This window comes from Rhinopithecus bieti, unplaced genomic scaffold (genome assembly GCF_001698545.2).
Source record: "Rhinopithecus bieti isolate Rb0 unplaced genomic scaffold, ASM169854v2 scaffold_21703, whole genome shotgun sequence".
In the NCBI taxonomy this organism is placed as follows: Eukaryota; Metazoa; Chordata; class Mammalia; order Primates; family Cercopithecidae; genus Rhinopithecus; species Rhinopithecus bieti.
The window spans coordinates 1,764,211-1,776,710 of NW_016812332.1; the positions used below are offsets into that span (position 1 = coordinate 1,764,211).

General features: G+C 39.7%; 1 protein-coding gene across 1 annotated transcript in view; it reads right to left on the bottom strand.

The window, feature by feature from the left end:
* Nucleotides 1–12,500, bottom strand: part of AKAP6 (A-kinase anchoring protein 6) — a 642,313-nt gene that overhangs the window by 23,280 nt on the left and 606,533 nt on the right.

Below are 12,500 nucleotides of genomic sequence, written 5' to 3' on the forward strand. Positions count from 1 at the left end.
CTACCACTCTGCCCCACTCCACTACCTCTCAGCAAGCTGAACTCATTGCCTTAACTTGGGCCATCACTCTTGCAAAGATACTACACGTCAATATTTATACTGACTCTAAATATGCCTTCCATATCCTGCACCACCATGCTGTTATATGGGCTGAAAGAGGATCCTCACTACACAAGGATCCTCCATCATTAATGCCTCTTTAATAAAAATGCTTCTCAAAGCAGCTCTACTTCCAAAGGAAGCTGGAGTCATTCACTGCAAGGGCCATCAAAAGGCATCAGATCCCATCACTCAGGACAATGCTTATGCTGATAAGGTAGCTAAAAAGCAGCTAGTGTTCCAACTTCTACCCCTCACAGCAGTTATTCTCTTTCTCATCTGACCACTCCCACGTACTCCTCCACGGAAACTTCCATCTATCAATCTCTTCCCACACAAGGCAAATGGTTCTTGGACCAAGGAAAATATCTCCTTCCAGCCTCACAGGCCCATTCTATTCTGTTGTCATTTCATAACCTCTTCCATGTAGGTTACAAGCCGCTAGCCCACCTCTTAGAACCTCTCATTTCCTTTCCATCATCGAAATCTATCCTCAAGGAAATCACTTCTCAGTGTTCCATCTGCTATTCTACTACTCCTCGGGGACTGTTCAGGCCCCCCACCCTTCCCTACACTCAAGCTCGGGGATTTGCCCCCGCCCAGGACTGGCCAATTGACTTTACTCACATGCCCCAAGTCAGGAAACTAAAATACCTCTTGGTCCAGGTAGACACTTTCACTGGATGTGTAGAGGCCTTTCCCACAGGTTCTGAGAAGGCCACTGTAGTCATTTCTTCCCTTCTGTCAGACATAATTCCTCGGTTTGCCCTTCCCACCTCTATACAGTCCAATAACGGACCGGCCTTTATTAGTCAAATCACCCAAGCAGTTTCTCAGGCTCTTGGTATTCAGTGAACTAATGGTCTTTTAAAACACGCCTCACCAAGCTCAGCCACCAACTTAAAAAGGACTGGACAATACTTTTACCACTTCGCCTTCTCAGAATTTGGGCCTGTCCTCAGAATGCTACAGGGTACAGACCATTTGAGCTCCTATATGGACACTCCTTTTTATTAAGCCCCAGTCTCATTCCAGACACCAGCCCAACTTGGACGGTGCCCCAAAAACTTGTCATCCCTACTATCTTCTATCTAGTCATACTCCTATTCACCGTTCTCAACTACTCATAAATGCCCTGCTCTTGTTTACACTGCCATTTACACTGTTTTTCCAAGTCATCACAGCTGATATCTCCTGGTGGTATCCCCAAACTGCCACTCTTAACTCTTAAAGTAAATAAATAATCTTTGCTGGCAGGGCTATGCTGAATCTCCTTAGGCACTCTCTAATTGGATGTCCTAGATCCTCCCAATTCTTAGTCCTTTAATACCTGTTTTTCTCCTTCTCTTATTCCGTTTGGTTTTTCAATTCATACAAAACCTTATCGAGGCCATCACCAATAATTTTATACGACAAATGTTTCTTCTAACAACCCCACAATATCACCCTTTACCACAAAATCTTCCTTCAGCTTAATCTCTCCCATTCCAGGTTCCCATGCCGCCCCTAATCCCGCTTAAAGCAGTCCTGAGAAACATCGCCCATTCTCTCTCCACACCACCCCCAAAAAATTTTCACCACCCCAACACTTTACCACTATTTCATTTTACTTTTCTCATTAATATAAGAAGACAGGAATGTCAGGCCTCTGAGCCCAAGCTAAGCCATCATATCCCCAGTGACCTGCACTTACACATCCAGATGGCTGCTTCCTGCCTTAACTGATGACATTCCATCACAAAAGAAGTGAAAATGGCCTGTTCCTGCCTTAACTGATGACACTACCTTGTGAAACTCCTTCTCCTGGCTCATCCTGGCTCAAAAGCTCCCCTGCTGAGCACTTTGTGACCCCTCCCCTCCACCCAGCCCCTGTCTGCCAGAGAACACCCCCTTGGACTGTAATTTTCCTTTACCTACCCAAATCCTATAAAACGGCCCCACCTCATCTCCCTTAGCTGACTCTCTTTTTGGACTCAGCACGCCTGCACCCAGGTGAAATAAACAGCCTTGTTGCTCACACAAAGCCTGTCTGGTGGTCTCTTCACACGGACATGAGTGAAAGTGGGGATTTACAGCCTGTGGGCCAGAAGGATAGGAACTTGCGCGATTGGCATCTGAAGTGAAGGCAGTCTTGTGGGACTGAGCACTTTCACGTATGGGATCTGATGCTTAACTCCAGATAGATAGTGTCAAAGTTGGATTAAATAGTAGGACACCCAGCTCATGTCTGGAGAGCAGACAGTGGCTTGGTGTAAAAAACCCCACAAATTTGCTGCCAGAGTGTGTGTAAAGAAACTTTTAAGTGTGGGCAGAGAAACTTTTTATAGAGAAGCAATATATTTGTGCCAATAAATCAAAGAACTAGATACTGTCATAATTTCTAAAGAATTCTCAGGTGCAGTAACTTCAGTGTTGATAGTATTATAGGTAGGTGGCAACAGATAAATCCCTTGCATCAAGCTATGTTTTTCTTAAACAAGTTAATTCTTGTGCAAATCATTATTCATAGTTGTTAGGCATCTACTGTAGAAAAAAGTTACTTTCCCACCCAACTCTGAATGTTTCACTAGAAGTAACTTGAAAAATAATCTACTTTTCACTGGCAAATAAATGACCTTGACTGTTGCTTTATATGTCAACACACTGTAATTTTTATTACACTCAGAAGAGCCTGAATAGGAAAACTGGTTTATTTTTTTTCTTCTCAGTCTCTATATTCTGTGTTTCCCTGGAATTTCCCCACAGAGTTTCAAGAAAGTACCTAAATTTAGGACTGTTTAAAGATGAATTTTTTAAAATTTAGGAAAAGTTTTCAAATAAAAGAATTTCTCTTTCTTACCTCTTTAGTATTACATAGAACTGAAACAAATAAAAGAAAGTTCAAGGGAAAATAACATCAATGAATTTGTAAAAATCCCAACTGCAATGAAATGGTGGCATTTTCTTCACTCTACCATGTGGTAAATCTGTTTGAAGGGCAATGACAGAACCACATGCAAAGTTGCGTACATTCTTTTCCCCCAGTGATAACATCTGGCCCCACTTTTTTTCCTGACATTGCTCAGGAATTGACATATCATGTGAGTTTTGTATTCCTGGATGTAATTTTTGCCTCGCCTTGCCTTAGGGAAAAGTATACCCTTCTCCCTCCTTTATGATAATGATTTTACATTAATAAAAACTTACATTTTTTAAAACCTACAATGCGTATTGGTAGAAAAGAGGTGAATCATCATGTAAACAAGTTAAGTTTTCTTTTTTTCTTTCTTTTTTTTTTTTTTTTTTTGAGACGGAGTCTCACTCTGTCGCCGGGGCTAGAGTGCAGTGGCCGGATCTCAGCTCACTGCAAGCTCCGCCTCCCGGGTTCACACCATTCTCCTGCCTCAGCCTCCCGAGCAGCTGGGACCACAGGTGCCCGCCACCTCGCCTGGCTAGTTTTTTGTATTTTTTAGTAGAGACGGGGTTTCACAGTGTTAGCCAGGATGGTCTCGATCTCCTGACCTCGTGATCCGCCCGTCTCGGCCTCCCAAAGTGCTGGGATTATAGGCTTGAGCCCCCGCGCCCGGCCTGAAGTTTTCTAACATACGAATTTTCCTGTGAGATAGACTTAAGGTTCCAACTTTCAAACTCAGTTTCAAGAACACAAGATTCTTGGCATGATCCTGAGGTAGTCGAATGTACAAGGAGAGCTTTGCCAAAATGGGGGTTTACCTGAAAAGCCTTATATCAGATAATAGAGTTCACTCATGTTTAGGAACTGTGCCCTTTACAGTTCTGATATAAGGCTTTTCAAATAAAAAAGCAACTGTCCACTCTCTAGACATGAGCTGGGTGTCTTACTATTTAATCCAACCTTGACACTATCTATCTGGAGTTAGTATCAGATCCCATATGTGAGAGGGCTCAGTCCTACAAGACTGCCTTCACTTCAGATGCCAATCACACAAGTCCCCATCCTTCTGACCCACAGTTACAGTTGTAACCTAACCATGGGAACATATTTTTTTTTTATTGAGAGCCTCTTGTGTCTTCATTCTCAATAAGGACACATTGGGAGCCAGCATTATATCATTACTGTTCTTGTTTGCTCCTCTCAGATAAATATAATATGATTTTTGTTGTTTTTTAATAATGAGACTGATTACAACTTTTCAGAGAAAAAAATAATAAAATGTTGATCAGTTTGGATTAGCAAATTAAGAATGACCAAAAATGGCACACATTATCTTAGTCTCTTTTTCCTCTTAACTAAGCCAGTCAAGGAAACTTCTCTTGCTTTCCTCATGCTTATCATCTGATTGGCCCAGGGTTTAAGCTAATTAATAGGCGGGTCAGCTATGAATCATTTTCTTAAGATGGTTTAACCCTTGTTCTACATCTGATTTTATTTCATTGAACATATCTTTGCTTTAATAGCTTCTCATAAAGATAACTGCTTTTAGACTTAGAGGAGATTAAAAAGTCTCAGAATTGCTAGAAAACCTCTGTTGAGTCCCCTCCATAAAAATGGCTGGGAAGTTCACAAGTTACACTGATGCTAGAAAGGTTGCTTGAAATTTCAGGATGAATTTTCCTAGAAGGCAATACACATTTTTGAAGTAAGTTTCCAAGAGATTTTATACTCTGATTCCTATGCTACAGTCCCTAGACACGTTAAAAACATAGACTCCCTTGGGGATTTTCTTTTGCGATCTCAAGGGAAACACACTCAGGATCCTGAGATCCAATTAAATTTAAGAACTAAATCTTGACTGAAATAGAAGTTCTTGTCCTGGGCTCTTACACAGGCTCTTGAGAGTTTTAAATGTCAGGACCTTAATTCAAACTGTAGCCCAAATCAAAGATTCCCAAATCAAAGAAATGTACGTTTCAATCTACAGAGAAAGGATTTCGAAATGTGAATTCATTTTGTAAATTAAAAAAAAAGGGAGCATTAGGGGGTTGGGATCAGTTTAATCCCCTAAAATTCTTTGCAAAAAATAACCAAAATAACTGCAAGTCCCAAACTCTAGGATATGGGGCCTTCAGCTAGCAACTAAGTGACTATGACTGAGTTTATAGCACAGAGATGTAAGACATTGACCGGCTAGTGGAGTTAATTACCTGGGCCATACCTGCTGAATTTATTTCTCCAGGCACTGGACAATGGTAGCATTTGTGAATATCTCTGCTTTGCTTGCATTCAGCGCAGAGTGTAGGATACTTTGCACTACATAAAGCTTGGTTGCTTTTTTCTCTTAACAAATAGCAAGCAATCAGGGAAATAAAATACCAGGTGACCTTCACCTTTTACCAAATCAACAATATTTCTCAAAGGCCTATTCTGCAAGACATTCTCCTGGCAAATGTCATGGCTGCGATTACTGAGCATAAGGAATACTTGGATAAACGGAGATCCCTTATGCTTACCTGCAGATAGTTTCCATCCTAAGCTGACAAAGGCTTTATTTTTTTCTCTAAAATTGAAGCCCCCTGCTCCCAACCCCACCAAATTAATCATTTTCCTTCGTTATTTAGTAAAGCCACTGGATGAGCTGTGTGTGACTCCATAAACTTTAGGAACTCACTTATTATGTTGCCTGATCAGACCTTGCATTTATTTACACAGTGTACCCATAAAACCCAGCTTTCATTAGTGCTGGGGAGGAACAGCCCTGCTCCTTTTGCTGGGGAAGGTGAAGCTGGAGAAGATAATTAACCATGAAACAATAAGGAGGCTTGCTGGGTAAGCAGTAGTGTGAAAACAGTTACTCCTCACAAAAGAGGGGAAATTAGCTTGCTGGATAAAAAAGGAAGTGTCAGATTGAAGACTGAAAGGCCTGCCAACAGAAGTAGATAGCTCTATGCATCATTAATGAAATTTTTTAACACTTAAACGCCACAGCTGTCCACATTTAAATGCATGTAAATGCCATGTGTTTCCAGAGATTAATATGCATGTTAAAATATTTCTTTCCCCTTAAACTTCTAGCTGTTGTCTCTGTCTGTTTTATTTCACCTACTTTCTTTCTAAGAATAAAAATGCGCCAGCTTTCTCAGCTTTATGTCCTCATTTCCAAAGCCCACGTACACTGAGCATGTTAGAGATGGGCAGCATGCTCATTATATTTTAACAAACACATTATTTTACATTCATAATACTGATATTTTAGTAAACAAAAAGTTTGTTTTGATTTTGCTGCTTCACAGAGTGAAGACTTATGATGTGCGTTTCCTTTCAAAACTTCCTCCTAGAGCATTAGTGCTCCCTGAAGCAGCCCCATTTTGGCAGAAATTCAGTTCTGTGCAGTGCCAAAAGAAATAGAATAAACAAACACTGCTCCATGCAGCTGGCGAGATAATTTACATATTACTGCACACCAAACATGAAGACCTGAATATGGATTAGAGCTATGGTGATGACACAAATGTCATATAGATAAAGAGAAACAAAATTCAACACATCGTTATTTTACCACTGCTACTGTATGAGTGCTGCTCAGAAAGAAAAAAAATGGAGGAATTGCTTTTTGAAAATTGGACTCCCTTCCATATTTGAAGTGAGTTCTTTCAGACTGTAAAACAAGAAAAGAAAGGAGCAAAAAGCATGGATTATTTTGGATCTCTTAATATTCTCTACTTTTGCTTTGTGAGTTAAAACAATTTTAATGTGCATCAATTTAGACGAGGTGAGTTAGTAATCTTACAGGAATAACCTTTAAAATACAAAAACACCTGAATTCTTGCCCAGCCCTTTCTCCACCCTTGATAATTTCAGCTGACCACTGAGCTCTTTAACTGAGAATGAGGTCCTTGGTTAGGGAGGTGGAGTAGGCAATATGGGCCCATAAAAGTTCCTTCAGGAAATACTATCCCATGGATAGGAGTTGTCTTAGAGTGCTCAGCTAATGTGTCTTCTCTCTTCATCCCTGCATGTGCAGATTTATGCAAATCAATTGACCCTTTCTGACCTCAGCTAGATGTATAGGTATTCTTGGAAAGAAGGGACATCTCTCTGGATAATTATTGCTGTAACTCCTTTTCTAATTATTGGGGATGACAAGAGTTAAGAAAGTAACACAAATAATAATGATAGTGATAGGGTGAAGAACAAAGAGAATGTGAGATGTTTTAGTACACACCAAATTAAAAATTCTTTAACCTGCATTGGACAAAGTTGACTTTTCTATACATGCAAAACTGCTCTTGAAATGTGGTTATTTTGGGAGCTTCTAGTCCTTTAATCTTTACAGGAACAGTATTATTATGACCACTCTTTCTCAAGTGTAAAAACAAAGGGACAAGTCAGGCCCACATAGGTGAATCTAGTTATGTATCATCAAAGTTTAATAGTTAAGGAATGATCTTTACAATTTAGGGAACAAACAATGTGAGAAGGTTCAAGGGAGTTGGTGTTATTTCACCAGGTGGGTAAAAGGCTACTTATTTTCTATAGTATTTGAAAAGTTATTGGACAGGAAAAGTTCTTTATTTCCACAACTTTAAACTCAAGAAATGGAATGATATTGCCACAAGAAAAAATAGGTGATATACACAAGAAGTAACCATTATTAAAAAGGCAATTTAATATTCTCACAGAGTCTCATGACAATTTGTTGCCCTCATCACTAGACTTGTTTCTTACAACACAGAAGCCGATAACAATTATTTAGATCAATCACATGAACCACTTTCAACACCCAGTTCTTTTTTTTTCTTTTTTTTTTGAGATGGGTTCTCGTCGCCCAGGCTGGATGCGTGGCGCTCAGCTACTGCAGAGCTCGCTCAGGTTCACGCCATTCTCCGCCCGTCAGCTCAGAGTATGGAACAGGCGCCTGCACTTCCGCCCGGCCCGGCGTGGTTTTTTTCGTATTTTTTTTTCAGTACACGCAGGACGGGGTTTCACACCGTGTTGGACCGCAGGATGGTCTCGATCTCCTGATCTTGTGATCTGCCCCGTCCTCGCCGTCCCCAAAGTGCTGGGATTACAGGCTTGAGCCACCGCACCCGGCCCAAACCAAGCTTTTTAAAACAAATCCTTTGGTTTTCTATCCTCACTAGAGAACAAAAACAGAACCCAAATCCAGAACTTTTAGTGGATATTTTCTTTTCTAAATTACTCTGACTTTTAAGGCATTCCATAATTTTGTCACATAAAATGAGTGAAATTTAAGTCTTTTTTTTTTTTGGAGACATGGTCTTGCTCTGTCACGCAGAATGGAGTGCAGTGGTGCAGTCACAGTTCACTGAAGCCTTGAGCTCCTGCACTCAAGCAATCTTCCCCTGTCAGCCTCTTGCGCTACCACACCTGGCTAATTTTTTAAATTTGTATGTAGAGGTGGGGTCTCACTATGTTGCCCAGGTTGGTCTGGAACTCCTAGACTCAAGTGATCCTCCTGCCTTTGGCCTTCCAAAGCCCCCTACTTTGAGATGGAGTCTCGCTCTGTCGCCCAGGCTGGAGTGCAGTGGGGCCATCACGGGCTCACTGCGACCTCTGCCTCCTAGGTTCAAACGAGTCTCCCACCTCAGCCTCCCAAGTAGCTGGGACTACAAGTGTGAGCCACCACGCCCAGCCAATAAATATTTTTTGAATAATGAATGAATATATAAATGTGGTTTATACTACCCTTACCCCAATCTCTCTATATTCGATCTTAAATTCCTTTAAACATTTCTCTGGTAACCCAGACCTCAGTGATTTCCAGCTTATTTGATTCTTACACTAGAGATAGAATCACATAATTTAGCACTTGCATTCATTTATGCATTCAACAAATGTTCACTGAGTTTTTTTCTGTGTGTAGGGGAACAGGGTTTTGCTCTGTCACCGGGGCTGGAGTGTAGTGGCTCAATCTTGGCTCACTGCAACCTCTGCCTCCCGGGCTCAAGCAATCCTCCCATCTCAGCCTTCCATGTAGCTGGGACCACAGAAACACACCAGCGCCCTGGTTAATTTTTGTATTTTTAGTAGAGAAGGGGTTTTGCCATGTTGCTCAGGCTGGTCTGTAATTCCTGGCCTCAAGCAATCCAACTGCCTCAGCCTCCCAAAGTGTTGGAATTAGAGGCATGAGCCACTGGCCCAGGGCTCACTGAATATTTGTTACACGGTACTGCCCAAGCACTGAGCAGATATAAAGGTGAATCAAGGAGACCCACCTCTCAAGTGTCTTACAGTTTAGTATTTAGTTTTGTAACTGGTGCTGTCATTTTCATCCCACACATAGTTTGGAATAACTACTGTCTCAACTATGTCAATATTATCTTGCAGATTCCTTGAGTGTAAAGCTCACGTCCTGTTCTATTTCTGGGTAGGCAAATCCCAGAACAATGCTGAGCATACGGCAGGTACTCAGATGGTACTTCTTGATTATCTGCCTGAAGGTTCAGTTCCTTTCAATCCATGGAAACATACCATGAACCATCCTTGCAAATAGATTAAATATTCAGAATCCAATATTTGCATAATCAGCAGTGATATATTAATAGTACTAAGGCTATAGGAAGAACAGTTAATCAATACTAAAATAGTCTTCAGACCATGGTCCTATGGGTTTGCTTGTACTATTTTGCACTGATACTCTCCTCTATGCAATAATTAGCTTTTTCAATACTGGTATTTCAATATTAACCCCCTGGATGACTAAACATAGCACCTTTTCTTTGATATTCTGCAGACTTACCCATTTATATGTTAAAAATTCATACACACAATTCGAGGGAAACAACAGACTTAAAATATTAGACCTAAATGAAAAAGAAAATTAGAGTAAATCTGATTTTCTATAGTGGGGTAAGAAAATTATTTGACACCAGTGGCACTTCCACTTAAATGTCTTCTCTTCAGTCAAAATGTAAATGTGACTGCTACTTCATGATCAGGGGGTTGACACTGAGACTTAATATCTATTATTTCTAGACTAATGCTTCTCAACCCTTTTCAAGTCATAACACATAGAAAATGCTATCATAGATTTGTATACTGGGAAGGAAGTTGCTCACTGCAGAAGGCAAGTAGCCTATGGTTCTCCCCAGTCTCCCCTTCCCCACCCATCTCTCCTCCTACACGCAGGATGATGATTTCAATATCTTAGCCCACATCTAAATGATTCATGCTACATGGCTGGGCAACCTCTAGTATAACTAGAGGTTTCTTTGGTTGGCAAAACCATGAATATATGAGAAGATGAAGGAGTAGTTCAATGAAGGCTAAATTAATGACAGACTGAGATAGGAAGAAAAAAATAAATAAGTAGACAAAAGAAATTTATTATAAACTTTTCAGACAACTTCATTCATTCAATAAATATTCAACATATTTATTGAATACCAGGTATTGAGTAAAATAGATATGAACTCAGTAGGTCAGATTATAATTTGTGATAAAATACAAGAGGAGGCCAGGAAAAGTTTGCATGAGGAAATGGTTTTGAGTTGGGATAATAAGAATTTTCTGGGAAGGAACTCAGGGTATGGGTGGGTGATGAAGGCAGGAGGAAGAAGGCTCTAGGCAGGAGGGAGCATGTTGCATTTGAGGGCCTGACAGCAGGCAGAGGGTCTGGCCTGCAATGAGAAAGGTTATGTGCCTGAAGAAGCAGGCAAGATAGGATAATCAGATTGTGTTTTTAAAAGATTACATAGGCTTCAGTGTAAAGAACAGCTGGAAGTGGGTAAAAGTTGATGTGGGAAAGGCAGTATTATAGGCTATAGGTAAGTGGCACAGATAAGTGGTACTGATAAGAATAGGAAGAATAACAACTAACATTTATTGGATACTTTCTTTGTGCCAAGCAATATCCTAAGCACTTTATAGGTATTAACTCATTTATGAGAGATTCTGGTAAGTTGGGCTAAGGTGGTGATACTGCAGTTAGAGAAAAGTAGATGGATTTATGAGCTCTTTAGAAAGTAAAACCAATCAGACCCATTAATGGACTAGATGGACTGATAATGAGTGAAGTGTCAAAGATGACCCATGATTGTGGGAAAGACTGAAGAGATTGTGCTCTCTCTCCTTGAGAGACAGAATAATGGAGAAAAATCAGTTTGCCAAGGAAGATCGGCAGTTTTATTTTTGACAAACTGAGTTTGAAATGCCTTTAGGAAATCTCAGTAGAGCTGTGGAGCTGTATGTATGCGTTTAGAACTCAGATGAGTAGTTCTTGAAGTTATGCATTGAGTGAGATTGCCTAGAGAGAAAGAAGAGAATGAAAAGAGCATCTAGACTCAAAAGCTGGGTAGAGAAAGATGAACAGAGAAAATGGAAAGATCAATGTAAGCAAAAGTAATCAGACTTCTAAGAAGTATCTACAAAAAAAAAAGTAAGAATAGTTAGAGAGAAATTTGGGAAGAGGAGGTATTTGAGCTGGATTCTGGGAGTCAGGTAGGATTTTCAGAAGAACTTTTCTTCTATAAAGTGATGCATCTTACAATTCTGTAGGAATGTTTTTTTAACTTAGCAAAATATGAAGAAAATAAAAATCATTCTTAATAACTCAGAGATAACATCTGTAAATATTTGATGGCTCATTATGCATACATGACATGAACAGCATTACATGCATACCCATTTTTCATTCTTTGTGAATCACAAATATTTCTGTTTTGTTTTTTATTTATTTATTTTTTTCTTTATAGAGACAGGGTTTCACCATGTTGCCCAGGCTGGTTTCAAACTCCTGACCTCAAGTGATCTGCCCATCTTGGCCTCCCAAAGTGCTAGAATTACAGGTGTGAGCCACTGTGCCCAGACTTCATAAAATATTTCTAAGAAACATAATTTTTAAGGATGTTAAATACTCTTAAAGGCTTACTTAAAACCCATATTGTTAGAAATTCATATTTCCATTTTTTTCTGGTTTTGTAAATAAAGCATGATGAATGTCTTTATATGTGTAGTTCAGGTTATTTTCTGAGAGTAAATTTGATAAAGATAAATACTAGGCCAAAGGGTGTGAACACTTTTCAGTATATTAATAAATAGCTAAAGATTATGTGAATTTGCAACCAATTCTACCTCTCTAACACTTAAATTTGTCTTTAATTTTCCCTCTTTTTGATGAGTAAATAAATAGCAAATGACAAACTGTAACTTTGTATTTCTTTCACTGCTATTTGGATTGGATATTTATTCATAGGTTTAGTAACCATTTGTACTTACTGCTTTGTGAATCACTTGGTCATATCTTCTGCCCATTTCTGGGATACTTAGAGCCAACTGGATAGGTAGGCTATTCTTGGGGCAAAATATTTATATAGTCACAGTGGGACCAGACTACAGAGGCTTGGAAGCTTATGAACTTTGATTCACAAGCAAAATGAAACCAAAACATATGCTTGCTGAGTGGGATAACATAATTACAATAAATAAAAAGTTCCCAAACTGAAATGCAGAGAAAAAAGTAAAAAGAATAAAACATCCCAAG